This window comes from Carassius carassius, chromosome 30 (assembly GCF_963082965.1).
Source record: "Carassius carassius chromosome 30, fCarCar2.1, whole genome shotgun sequence".
NCBI lineage: Eukaryota > Metazoa > Chordata > Actinopteri > Cypriniformes > Cyprinidae > Carassius > Carassius carassius.
Window position 1 is genome coordinate 12,492,573 of NC_081784.1, and position 14,175 is coordinate 12,506,747.

General features: G+C 37.5%; 1 pseudogene; it reads right to left on the reverse strand.

Annotated features, from left to right (window-relative positions):
- LOC132110653 (F-box/WD repeat-containing protein 4-like) overlaps positions 1 to 13,172 on the reverse strand; it is a 36,063-nt pseudogene extending 22,891 nt beyond the window's left edge.
- Positions 13,173 to 14,175: the final 1,003 nt, after the last annotated feature.

Genomic DNA, 14,175 nt, shown 5'->3' on the forward strand with positions numbered 1-14,175 from the left:
GGAAAAAGCCAAGCTCTGATTTAAAAATAGAGAGTGCATTTTTAATACTCATGTGACAAGAGTGTATGCGAATGACATCATAGGCTATAATCGATTATGGTCTATTACTGCATCAATGCAGGATCGTCCATCACAATGTATCGAGTTTGAAGACGTCTAGGCATTGAGGCTATGAGTTGCTGGAGTTTTGCTGTTGGAATTTGGTCCCATTCTTGCCTTATATAGATTTCCAGTTGCTGAAGAGTTCGTGGTCGTCTTTGACGTATTTTTCGTTTAATGATGCGCCAAATGTTCTCTATAGGTGAAAGATCTGGACTGCAGGCAGGCCAGGTTAGCACCCGGACTCTTCTATGACGAAGCCATGCTGTTGTTATAGCTGCAGTATGTGGTTTTGCATTGACCTGCTGAAATAAACAAGGCCTTCCCTGAAATAGACGTTGTTTGGAGGGAAGCATATGTTGCTCTAAAACCTTTATATACCTTTCAGCATTCACAGAGCCTTCCAAAACATGCAAGCTGCCCATACCGTATGCACTTATGCACCCCCATACCATCAGAGATGCTGGCTTTTGAACTGAACGCTGATAACATGCTGGAAGGTCTCCCTCCTCTTTAGCCCGGAGGACACGGCGTCCGTGATTTCCAACAAGAATGTCAAATTTGGACTCGTCTGACCATAAAACACTATTCCACTTTGAAATAGTCCATTTTAAATGAGCCTTGGCCCACAGGACACGACGGCGCTTCTGGACCATGTTCACATATGGCTTCCTTTTTGCATGATAGAGCTTTAGTTGGCATCTGCTGATGGCACGGCGGATTGTGTTTACCGACAGTGGTTTCTGAAAGTATTCCTGGGCCCATTTAGTAATGTCATTGACACAATCATGCCGATGAGTGATGCAGTGTCGTCTGAGAGCCCGAAGACCACGGGCATCCAATAAAGGTCTCCGGCCTTGTCCCTTACGCACAGAGATTTCTCCAGTTTCTCTGAATCTTTTGATGATGTTATGCACTGTAGATGATGAGATTTGCAAAGCCTTTGCAATTTGACGTTGAGGAACATTGTTTTTAAAGTTCTCCACAATTTTTTTACGCAGTCTTTCACAGATTGGAGAGCCTCTGCCCATCTTTACTTCTGAGAGACTCTGCTTCTCTAAGACAAAGCTTTTATAGCTAATCATGTTACAGACCCGATATCAATTAACTTAATTAATCACTAGATGTTCTCCCAGCTGAATCTTTTCAAAACTGCTTGCTTTTTTAGCCATTTGTTGCCCCCGTGCCAACTTTTTTGAGACCTGTAGCAGGCATTAAATTTTAAATGAGCTAATTAAGTGGATAAAAGTGTAAAATTTCTCAATTTAAACATTTGCTACGTTATCTATGTTCTATTGTGAATAAAATATTGGCTCATGTGATTTGAAATTCCTTTAGTTTTCATTTTATTAAAATTTAAAAAACGTCCCAACTTTTCCGGAATTCGGGTTGTAAATAAAAAATATGTTAACTTGTCATTAACTGTGCAATGATTATAATAAATGAGGAAAATATTTTAAACACAGTGAAATAAATCTACTGACCCCAAACGCATCTCAGTCTCTCTTAAAGCCCATGGGTAAAGACAGGGTTCAAAGGGAGTTTAACCCCCCATGCATTGGCCTTGCAGTGGATGTTGTTCATTTGTTATAGCTGACCCCTGGCTTTGTTCAAGGGGATGTTAGAGTGCTTTCATCTTAGTCCCTAAATATGTTTGAATTGAAAGGGGTTATGATGTATTTATATTGGCTTGAGGAACACAATAGACAGGGTCTTTCTCTTTCCCTCTCTATGTCAACCCTGCTGCCCCGTCCTCTAGCCCAGCTCCCCCAAAACCCCTTTCCGCCCCCTTGTTCAGCTCACACCCGAGTTCACAGACCTTTTGGCTTTCTGTTCATGTACCCTGCATCTGAGGTCAGAGGAACATTCCATACACCACATTTTGCTTAGCAGAGAGCAACAGCACTACATCAATTTAGACCAAAAATTATACAGAAAAAACCAAAAGCCATGAGAATGTCAGTAGCTAGTTTACGAAGAGCTCATAACTTGCCACTAATTAAATTACACATGTATCAGGACATCAGATAAAAAAAAATTACTAGGGAGCCATAAAAGACTCCTAAAATTAAACAAGTATGAGTTGTGAACCTAGAAGCAGCTCTAAACGATCTAATTCAAATTGCGAACTCGAGTTTGAAACTGGGAATCTTTTTGACTGATCATTAAAAAAAAATTTGAATTTTTTGTCAAATTTGAATAATTTGTTCATGAATTGCACATCTTGGCTTCCACTGTTTTCCATACAGCAGAAAGATATATGAGGAGATACTTGACAATACGAAAACTTTATTACTTAACTGATACCGCTTTATTTACCCTACTTTCCATTTTAAATAATTGTCACGTTTTTTGCTACATTTCTTACCATTTTGGTCACAGTCTGGAGCTCGGTTTATGATGCCTTGGGTCTGCACCACTTGTGCTAGTACTGTTATTTCCGTCTGGAAATTTAAATCTTTTTTAAGTTTAAAGTTTCTTCCCATTTGGAACTACAGGCTTCTTAGCAAAATTCTGACACATTTTGACACAGATATAAAATTTTCACAGTTGACATGCTATTTTAAGTAAAACTATTTTAAGCTATTTTAAGCTAAAATCTCTTTTAGTATTGTGACAATGTATCAGAACTTTTATCTCAACGGACTTAACTCTATCTGGCTAAAAAAGACACAGACAATCGTGCATTACACCACAGCCACAGTTGAACTCTGAGCAGAAATGCTTTTTAGGGAATAACAAAAGTTTCCATCTTAAATGCGCCTGGGGAACACCTGTATGTGGCATGTGTGTAATGATCTGCTTGTGCAAAGCCTGCATAGAAGGGGCATATTGACTGCAATTATTCAGGACACCACCTGCAGTCAGAGGCTATAGCTCCCATGCTGTGCTTTCAGTAGTATGCTCCCGGTATTTAACGTGTGGGAACGCACATTCTGTCCGTTATCGCTTTATTGTTACAGATTCTTTCTTTTCTTGCTTTCTTTCTTGTTTTTACAACTAATTGAATTCTTGACTCCTAAGACACGGCTCGCTCTCCCAGCATAAGAGAGAGAGAGAGAGAGAGAGGGAGAGAGAGAGATGAGAAGCAAATGAATGACATGAATTTCATTCTTTTTTTCCTCCTCTTTCTCTCTCTTTGCTTGAATGGGGTGGAGCAAAGGGGGTGAAATTGGGGCGGGTGAGCTTAGGGTGGTATAGAGGAGTACATCTCGATGTACTTTCATACTGAGGGTCATAGGTTACGCTCCCTCCATTTGCCAGAGAGTGGCTTTTGGGGGGCGGTTTATCCAACAATCATTTTCTTTGGAAAATTTCAAAGGCAGTAGTACCCCTGCGACATCTTTGTAGTTGTGCTTGACCAACTCTAAACAAAACAGGGCTCCTCAAAAAGAAGCCTTTCTCACTTCTCCTCGGGGTTGCCTCTCTTTTTGACACTTGCACCCTGTCCCTTTTCATCCTCCTGCCTGGCTGCTGTGGGCTCATTGCGACTACTGAGGTAGTGTGTACTGTGCTCTTTGAGGCAGTTAGAGAGAAGGAGCGCTTCTGTCCATCGTGACATGGCCTATCCCATCATAACATACAAGAAGCACAAAATTATCAATATCTGTGTTTAGATTCCCTGCATAAGACATTGATTAGCCAACTCCCTAAATTATGATGAACAGACACAAACTCATGCACAATTTGCTCCTTTGATCATCCAAGTGAGGCCACATAATCTAAACTATAATTAAACAATGTCCGAAAAGCGAAACGAACATTATATTCCCTTAAGATCTGCGATGTGATATTAACAAGACCAAATTACACATTTCAGGCTAACAATTACACATCTTTTCTACTTTTTCTGTAATTGAACAGCTGATATCAAGCTAAAAACAGGCAAAACCCAAATTCCACTTTATATCAAACAAGCTTAATGAAGTAACTGACAGACTTTGTGCTGCATGTGTGTGCGATAAATGCAAGAGCAAGAGTAGCCGACGTACCTTACATATACTCTGGCTAGAGTTACCCAGGCCAGGATGGGTTTTTCCAGACTCAACAAGTCCCATCTTGTCGGTTAAAATCTGTCATGTCTGACACTTCAGGAAACTATTTATCACAAGAGGCGCTCCCTACTAATTCTACATCTAGTGGTAAAAAGGAAATGACAAAGACCTTTAAATGGGATGGGTCAGACAGACACAAGGAGTGAAGGACGGCATGTCTGAAGGGTATTAGATATTCAATGTCCAGTGCCTGCAATATTTAGGTGAAATAGTTAAATAAAAATACACTAAAACTGTAATTAAATAATGTAATAAAGAGACAAATATTACAATACAAAATTTGGGGTCAGTAGAATTTTTTTTATGTTTTTGAAAGTCTATTGTATTCACCAAGGCTAAATTAATTTGGTCAAAAAAATGGTAATATTGTGAAATATTATTACAATTTTAAATAATGGTTTTCTAATTTTAATATAGTTTAAAATGTAATACTTATTATTGCTTAATAACTGCTTAATATTTTGTGGAAACCATGATGCATTTTTAAGGATTCTTGGATGAATAGAAAATGTAAAAGTGTTTACTTGAAATAGAAATAGTTTGAAAAAAACAATTAAATTTGTTAGGAAAAGTAATTTGATTGCCATTGTATTGCCTTCATCCATTTCACCCAGATTTCATCTGTAAACACGAACATGAACATGGGAGTATCTCTAGTGGAATAAGGCGATACAAGACTTTATTTTAAAATGTAATTTTTTTTTTCTAATAATCCATAACATAGCAAATTGTGTCATTAAGGAATTAGCACGAGCTAAGAAGTCTACACATGGTGTTTATGAAAGAGAGCATGCAGATTAATTGCTATGTAAACTGACAACCAATTTTAGCTTCAATTAGAGCGACTGAAAGAGTTAAGTAAAAAAAATAATAAGAATAATAATAGTAGCTTTCTCTTCTGAGGGGTATATTACCAACTGAACAAGTCATTCCAGGTCCCAAAACAGTGTCCTCAAGATAAAATGAATGCTAATCAGAGGCCATTAGTAGCAAGGTAGCAAGTATCAGGGCCTTGCACAGGAGCAGACGAATCAACATTTGAGGTGAGAGTCTGAAGTCAGACAAAGACTAGACTGAGATGGGGCAGTGGAGTGTGTGTGTGTAGGGGGCGGGGGTCAAGCTCACGGGTTACAGATCAAGAATCAGGAATCATTTATGGCTGCTGTGAATACTGTTTTTCCCCCTTCAATATGGCCGCTTCTGTCTCTTTGATATGAGATTGTAAATGGAATTCAGAACAGAAGAGCAACCCACTGGAGTGAAATGAGAACAATGCAGGGAGCCAGAGTGCCCATTACCTTCGCAATGGGAGAGGGGCCTTTTTTTGAGCAGTCTCACAGTTAAGGATGGGACCGCTAGCCATATGACACCATTTAGGGAATTTCAGAGCTAGCGTTCACATTGCAACATCAGCTGTGAAAGTCATGCAGTCACCGTGTAGTTCTTCAAAGCTGCACAGAAAAACCAGTGGAAAAACCCAGGTGCCTAAAATTGTAAAAAGCAATCTCAGAAATAGGACAAGGGCCACTGGATACGGTTAGGATCAGGCCTGCAAAAAGATAGACGAAAGTCAGCCTTGGCATTTTGCTCCAGCCAGAATATCCCACTAACAGACCTTCAGATAACGTTACTTGGAAAAAATGACGGCAAAAGGGAGGGAGGGTTATGGAACAGACGAGAAGGGAGGTTAAAAAGAAAGAAATACAAATCAGAGCCTGAGCAAATGGTGGCGGGAAAAAAAGAGAGAAGGGTTATATTTTCTTACACGGTTCTTTTGTTTTATACACAAGTGTGATTCTGCATTGGGATGGAACAATACAGCCCCTAACACCTGAGTGTCAGAGGCGACCATATGCACACTCTTTCGACATCTTTCTCTTTTCTTTGTCCCTCACCCCTTGTCTCAGACCCGTTGCTCACTGCAGCGTCTCCTCTCTTGCTCCTTGTCCTTTAGATACCTCAAGCGTGAAGCTGGAACAATTACATTTGCAACACAAGGGTTTCCCATCTATTCCTTCAGGTTTCCAAATTAAAACACACTGTGCAATCACTTTTTTGAAACCCTCTCTGTCTATGGTTTCAGCTCCTGACTGTTGTAGAAGTGAAATCAGAACACACTCTCAATTAAAGGACATGTGCTGCTTTTTCTAATTGGTGGAGCTCGAACATAGGAGACAGATAATCTGGAGAGGAAATTACACTTTTAACATTACTAAGCAGGTCCAAAAATATAAGCTTTACTATGTTATTCAAAATCCAGTTGGGGAAGTCGTGGCTTAGTGGTCAGAGAGTTTGACTCCTAACCCTAAGGTTGTGGGTTCGAGTCTCGGGCCAGCAATACCATGACAGAGGTGCCCTTGAGCAAGGCACCGAACCCCCAACTGCTCCCCGGGCGCCGCAGCATAAATGGCTGCCCACTGCTCCGGGTGTGTGTTCATGGTGTGTGTGTGTGTTCCCTGCTGTGTGTGTGCACTTTGGATGGGTTAAATGCAGAGCATGACTTCTGAGTATGGGTCACCATACTTGGCCGTATGTCATGTCACTTTCACTTTCAATAACGGAAGTGGAAATTCTTTCTTACAATGGGGTTGTGCTTCCACATGTCCAGAGAAGCACATAGAAATATGTTTTAAATGTCTGCTTAAATGTTAGTTCAGAGGTTTTCATACTGCTGAAAAGTTCAGAATGATAAATATTTATATTATAATAAATCTGAGGCCCGGTTTCATAGACAGGGTTTAGCCCCAGCCAGGATTAGGCCAAAGTTCAATCAGGACATTTAACTAATATTTATAAACATGACTTTTTTGAAAACTTTTATATTTTCATTTTTCATGTTTTTGTCCTTTTTGCCCACCAAGACTGCATCTATTTCACAAAAAATTCAGCAAAAACTGTAATATAGTGAATTTTTTTTTATAAAATGTAATTTATTCCTGTGATGGCAAAGCACACTTTTCATTACTCCATCATTACTAAAGCCTTTAGTAAATATGCTGACTTGGTGTTGATTTGGTTATTATTATCATTGAACAATATTTTTGTGGGAAACATTTTTTTTTTCAGGATTCTTTGGTAAATAGAAAGTTCCAGGGAGCAGCATTTATCTGAAATAGGAATCTTTGGTAACATTATAAATCTCTTTACTATCACTGTTGGTGAATTTTATGCATCCTTGCTAAATACTAACATTAATGGTATTTGTATTTGCAAGACATTCACAAATATTTAAATTTTTACAGTATAAATAGATCTTTACACATGAAAATGTATAGTTGCGTATATATTTTAGGAACGAGTTCGGTGCAAAGGCATCAAAGAGTAAACCCCAGGTTTAGTTGACTCCTTTATTTCAAATCAATTTCATGAACTTCTCCCACTGTCAATGTGTGTAAAGACGTTTGGTCCATTATCTGGGTCCAGCAGTCTGTTTCAGAGGCCTGCTATTTCAGCCATCAAATTGGAGAATTAATGATGTGGATAATCGTCTCTTATTTTGAAATCTAAATTCTTTGCTGTGGAGACGGGGCAGCGGGGATTAATGACTCGGCTGAGTGACTAAAACTGCGTTGAACCATTGCATCTGCTCAAGTAGCAGTGGCTTTCTTCCGCTAAACGCTGGACTTTTCGTGACAAAAGATGAGAACGTGTCCTTTAGTGTTTCCATTCTTTGGCAGTGCTGTGAAGGTGCGTTTGACGGATCAGGGGCAGGTGGAGGCTCTGCACTAGTGTTACAGCTTCATGTGCCTGTGTGTCATTAAACGTGTGGGAGTATACATGGCCGAGCAATCAAAGGCAGCAGGAGCAAAGGCAACCCCGCTTCACCATAATATCCTGCACGTTTTTTTCCTCTCTCCCTCTTCGCCTGTCTCACTCCATCCCACACTTGTTTAAACAGCTCATCACATCGGGAAACTTCCCAGATGTATTAAGGGAGAAACGGTTAACCAGTTGTAGACTGAAACAGCTTTCTAAAGTTCAAAACCCTGTAACGATTTATCAACTGGATGGTTCAACACATTTCTTTAAAAAGACAAGAAACACAAACATTCAATGATGAATCGCCACTGTCCTGGTGAGAGTTAAGAAGCAGGAAACTCATTAAATTGTACATTTGAAAATTTTTTAACTACAAAAAAGGTTATTTTTCAGCCCGTGAAAGGACACAATTCTGCTTTCTAAGCCTTTAGGGGCTGGGATCACATTCTTCTCCATCTGCATTTCAGAGGTGTGAACTAATTGACTTCAAAGCTATGGCATGGCAGTAAATTGAAGAGTATGTATTAAAAAGGGCCTGGCCACCTGCTTTGGGTTGCCCTGTCTATGACCACTTCACCTCACGAGCCGTAACGATGCCACCACCCCCACCTCGCTCTTTTAAACCCACTGATACATTCATTATTTGAAAGCTCTCAAATTCTCTTTGATGAAAGCTAAGGTTGGTGTTCAGGTCTGTTAGTGATTCATATAGTGAGAGGAACAGAGGAAATCAGTAAGTATGAAGTATGTGGCAGAATCAAACACACTGTCTAACCAGTGAGATGGCCTGAAACTGGAAGAGCATCATGGATACAGTAGAAGGAAATCCACTGTTCAAAGATCTGACACTGCGAGGGAAACTAACAATTTGACAGAAAAGCTGAATTGAATTATCAACATTTTTCATTTTGAGAATCTTGAGCAAGATGAGTGTTTTTGTATTTGACCTATAAATCGTGCAGAAGAATATATATCTCCTATTTCAGTTTTCATCATGTTTCTTGTTTGAAATTATAAAAAAAAAAATATATATATATATATATATGACACTGTTTGCTGTCATATAGTAACGAATGACGAAAATTCTGTCATAATTTACATGTCCTTCCAAACCTGTATGACTTCCTTTTGTGGAACATAAAATAAGATATTTTAAGAAATGTCTGTTTGGTTACCAAAATTTGTGCTCGACAGATGCAAGAAAGTCATTCAGATTTGGAACAACATGACTTTATTTAATATTGAAAATCAGGGACTGACAGCACTAAATCAATCAAACACTGGAAGAAAGGTCTTTTGTAGACTACATTCTAAGCATTACTAAGACTTTTAACCCCAAAGACTGAATCATGAGTACAGACTTACCACTGAGATGGACTGATGGCCACCGACCACACTCTGTCATATGTGGGGATTGTATGTAAGCACTGCCCAAATCTATCAGGACCCAGTGCCCAAATCTAAAATGTAAAAGTTACAAATAGTACAAAAAGCACAAGTTATTTAGACACTAACTTACATTCCCTTATGCTTTTTTTTTTTTTTTAAGAAATTCATATTTTTATTCAGAAAACATTCATTAAATTAATCAAAAGATACAGTTTTACATTGTTAAAAAAGTATATTTCAAACAAATGCAGTTATTTTGAACATTCTGTTCATCAGGAAATCTAATTAAATCAAAAAAAAAAAGAAGAATTTTTTTTTACAACATTGATAATAATAAGAAATGTTTGAATAAAATTCAGCTTTGGCATCACAGTAATAAATTACATTTGAAAATATATAGCAATGGAAATAAATTATTTTACAATTGTAACAACATTCTACAATATTACTGTTTTGTTTGTTTGTTTATCACATAAATGCAGCCTTGGTAAGAATGAGAGACTTTTTACATAAAAAAAATAAAAATAAAATAAAAATTTCCACTAACGAGCCCAAACCTTTTGACCGGTTGTGTATTTTGAATAACAAGAGAAGTAAATGTTTAGAGTCAACCAGTTGTTAAAATGTATTGCTTCTTCAGGAAGTATGAATTCCTGATGCAACTTTCAAAATCCACTGGTTTCTTTTCACTCACTGTGCGGAATTTAATGCAAGACACTTACTTCAATTAAAGCAAGAGAAGAACATACAGTGCACAGTCTCACCTTAGCGGTCTTGTCTCTGGAGCCACTGACTATCACACCCCCTTTACAGTCAATGCAGTTCACCTCCTGATTATGACCATAATACTCCACAGAGTAATCACTTCCTCTATCATGAACAATTATTTTACCATCACTGGAAAAACATACAAACAGAATAATGATTGCTAGCAATAAAACATACTTTTTTTTTAATTAAAGAAGGGCATTATAGCAAATAAACATCAATGATGTATAATAAAAAATATTTTCTTTTCTTCTTTTCTATGACTGTTTGTAAGTTGTCTTTGAGCTTTTTGAAAGGCGCCTATAAATAAAATGCCTTGTTGTTGTTATTATTATTATTATTATTATTATTATTATTATTATTATTATTATTATTATTATTATTATTATTATTATTATTCGTGTTATGTGTTTTAATGCAAACTATCCCAAACAATCAAACCCCAAAGTGTGGAATCACTGCATGGCTGAACTACTGTAGTTAATATTTTACTATGTTTAAATTTAGGAAATACCTAATGGCCCAATAACTAAAAAGAAGGAAAACTAGCACATTCCTGTTTGAATTCTAGTGGCCGATAGACTTTGTGCACTAATGGAAATTACATCAATTTCTCATGTAAAAAAAAAAAAAAGAAAAAAAAAGCAGCAAAACAGTATTTTATTTTATTATAATAATCAACATGACAACCATATTATAAGATTTGAAGATGTGATTCCTGATCAAATCTTTTCATGTCTGCTGAGTTGATAATTATAATTTCAAAAACAAAAAAAGACTGAATGACTATAAAGATCTTTAAGCAGTGACATGGATTTACCCTCCTGCACTGATAAGGTGTGTGTCTGTCAGAGTGAATCTGCACACATCTTCTTGGTGTCCGGAGAACAGGGCCACTCGTCTGTTCTGTAACTTTCCCCCGTCAGCTCTCAGATGGTACGCACTGATGTTTGCTGCCTGAGAGAGATACAGCACATCACAGTCCAGCTGCATCCATGGCAACAAGCTGTGGGCGAACATTCAAGGAATGGAAATTACTCCTACACGTTTATTCTGTAGTTCAATCTGTATCTTGGGGCTTAAGGTGACGAGGAGGCTAATAAAAAAACAAAATAATGTCTTGTCCATATTGGCAAGGTCAACTACACCCCCCAATCAGAGGATAAATGTATGAAAAATATGTATTTTGGGGTAGGACAATGTAAGTACGACATTTTCCAACTTACTTCTAAATTCCTTTTTTTTCCTTTCGAGGTACATGATCACATTACAACCATATTATTTGACTTGTTCAAGCAATTTGTAATTGTACAATTGTAATTGTAATTTGCATCTGCATATAGCTAGTTGTTTTAAGGACAATTCAAGTTATTTATGCTTCCGATTTTGATACAGCAAAAGTAAATAAAGTGTATATAAAGGACTTATATATAAAGAATATAAAAAAATAACTCACTTAATTTTCCATTTTAAAAGGACTCCTTTACGACAGACTCCATGGATCCAGTTGTGGGACACCCTCACTCTGTCCTTAAGAGGAATAGAAGGACACCTGAAAAAATTAGAAAATGATCAGGGGACTGATGGTTGAGATTATTTGAGCTTAATTTAGATAAATGGCAAAATAAAGGAAATGCTGTACTCTTACCCCCCTTTCAAAGCAGACTGAAAGGACTCCGAAATTACATGATGTTTATAGGTCTTTCAGTAAAGACAGTTAAGTATATCTAACAGATATACACACTTACTTTAAGCATATAAATTCTTATATAATAATCTTAAAACTTGGCTGGTGTAATCTTATGATGCAAATGTTCATGACTTGGCATTTCCCACAAAAAGAACACAGCAGCACAGAATGTAACTTTTACTTTTTTTTTTCAACAATTTCAGTAAAAGGTGGTAAACTTTCTGCTTAACATTTAGAAAATGTTGACCCACAACCTCAGGCAGTCCAACTAAATAATTTTTTTTAAAATTTATTTGCTGTGGGGTTTGAAATCTTTTCAATCCTGCCATTAACGTTTGGGAGAACTGTCTAACCCTGTTTAAAACCCTGATTTGTGTGATTTAGCAATTTTAACGCAAAAACATTAAAACGTCATGAATTACTTAAACCTTTTTTTTCCATAAATAATAAAAAGACCGGTTTGTAGAATGTTTGAGCTTTGAGCTTAACAAATAAACCCAACATTAAAATTTTTGTGACAATGTATTATTATTTTATTTGTATTTGTTTATTTATATTTTTGGGTCAGTGGAAGTGGAACATTTTAAGAATTTTATCAGAATTTTTTGTAAAATAATTTATTGTTAATAAATGAAGAGAATTACATGGTAACAGGGTGCATGCAAAATGTAAGAAATCGATATCACAAAGTTTGTATTCGTGGAAAGTGACTAAAGTGCTAGTTGCGTTTGGTCCAATCTAAACAATTATACGATGGAAAAAAAACTGACTACAATCCAACATCCTATTCATCTGCTTATAAATGTTAGTCCTACTTTTACAATTTATTGTTCGGAGGTCCCGCTCACGTACTGGTTGCACCTGTAAACAAAATCCACGTGACTATCAGCGTAAGAACGGAACTTAATTTCAACGTACGCAGTTTTCATTACGTCACGACTGTTGTGAATACGCGTATGCAATCTACGTAGTTCTGTTATTCTGTGAGTAGGCCGAAAACGATTAGCTAGCTACCAACACAGCTAGTGTATCACAAAATCCTTACAAGTCTATTCCTTGTCGTGTCAAGCCAGTGTTAATAATGTCTTTAGCTATTTTCCTCCAAACAACGTCTCTGGAGATGAACATGATGTAGATTCTCTTGCACGCTTGAGAGAGGCGGCAGAGCGATCTGGGATCCAGGTAGGACAGGACGAGAAAGAGCACACCTTCGGGTAACTGAAACAGAAACATCGCGGCCTCTTCTCCAAATCAGCGCCTCCTTTCTTTGTCACGCTCTGTCTGCCTCCACTAATATGAAGGGTCATTTTGAGAGGACACTCGTGGGTTTGACTGAAGAATTCGCAGAAGCCCATGTTTTTTTCAAAGCGTGTTGTCACAGTAAGCGAAGGAAGCCATCACAACCTGTGAGTCACGTGTGTGTGTGTGTGTATATATATATACATATATAATGTATGTATGTGTGTGTGTGTGTGTGTACAGTACAGATCAAAAGTTTGGACACACCATTTCATTCAAAGAGTTTTCTTTATTTTCATGACTATGAAAATTGTAGAGTCACACTGAAGGCATCAAGGGCTATTTGACCAAGAAGGAGAGTGATGGGGTGCTGCGCCAGATGACCTGGCCTCCACAGTCACCAGACCTGAACCCAATCGAGATGGTTTAGGGGTGAGCTGGACCGCAGACAGAAGGCAAAAGGGCCAACAAGTGCTAAGCATCTCTCGGGGAACTCCTTCAAGACTGTTGGAAGACCATTTCAGGTGACTACCTCTTGAAGCTCATCAAGAGAATGCCAAGAGTGTGCAAAGCAGTAATCAAAGCAAAAGGTGGCTTTTTTTAAGAACCTCGAATATGACATATTTTCAGTTGTTTCACACTTTTTTGTTATGTATATAATTCCATGTATAATGCCACATGTGTTAATTCATAGTTTTGATGCCTTCAGTGTGAATCTACAATTTTCATAATCATGAAAATAAAGAAAACTCTTTGAATGAGAACGTGTGTCCAAACTTTTGGTCTGTACTGTATATATATATATATATATATATACAGTCGTGGCCAAAATTTTGAGAATTACATAAATATTAGTTTTGAAAAAGTTTGCTGCTAAACTGCTTTTAGATCTTTGTTTCAGTTGTTTCTGTGATGTACTGAAATATAATTACAAGCACTTCACACGTTTCAAAGGCTTTTATCGACAATTACATGACATTTATGCAAAGAGTCAGTATTTGCAGTGTTGGCCCTTCTTTTTCAGGACCTCTGCAATTCGACTGGGCATGCTCTCAATCAACTTCTGGGCCAAATCCTGACTGATAGCAACCCATTCTTTCATAATCACTTCTTAGAGTTTGTCAGAATTAGTGGGTTTTTGTTTGTCCACCCGCCTCTTGAGGATTGACCACAAGT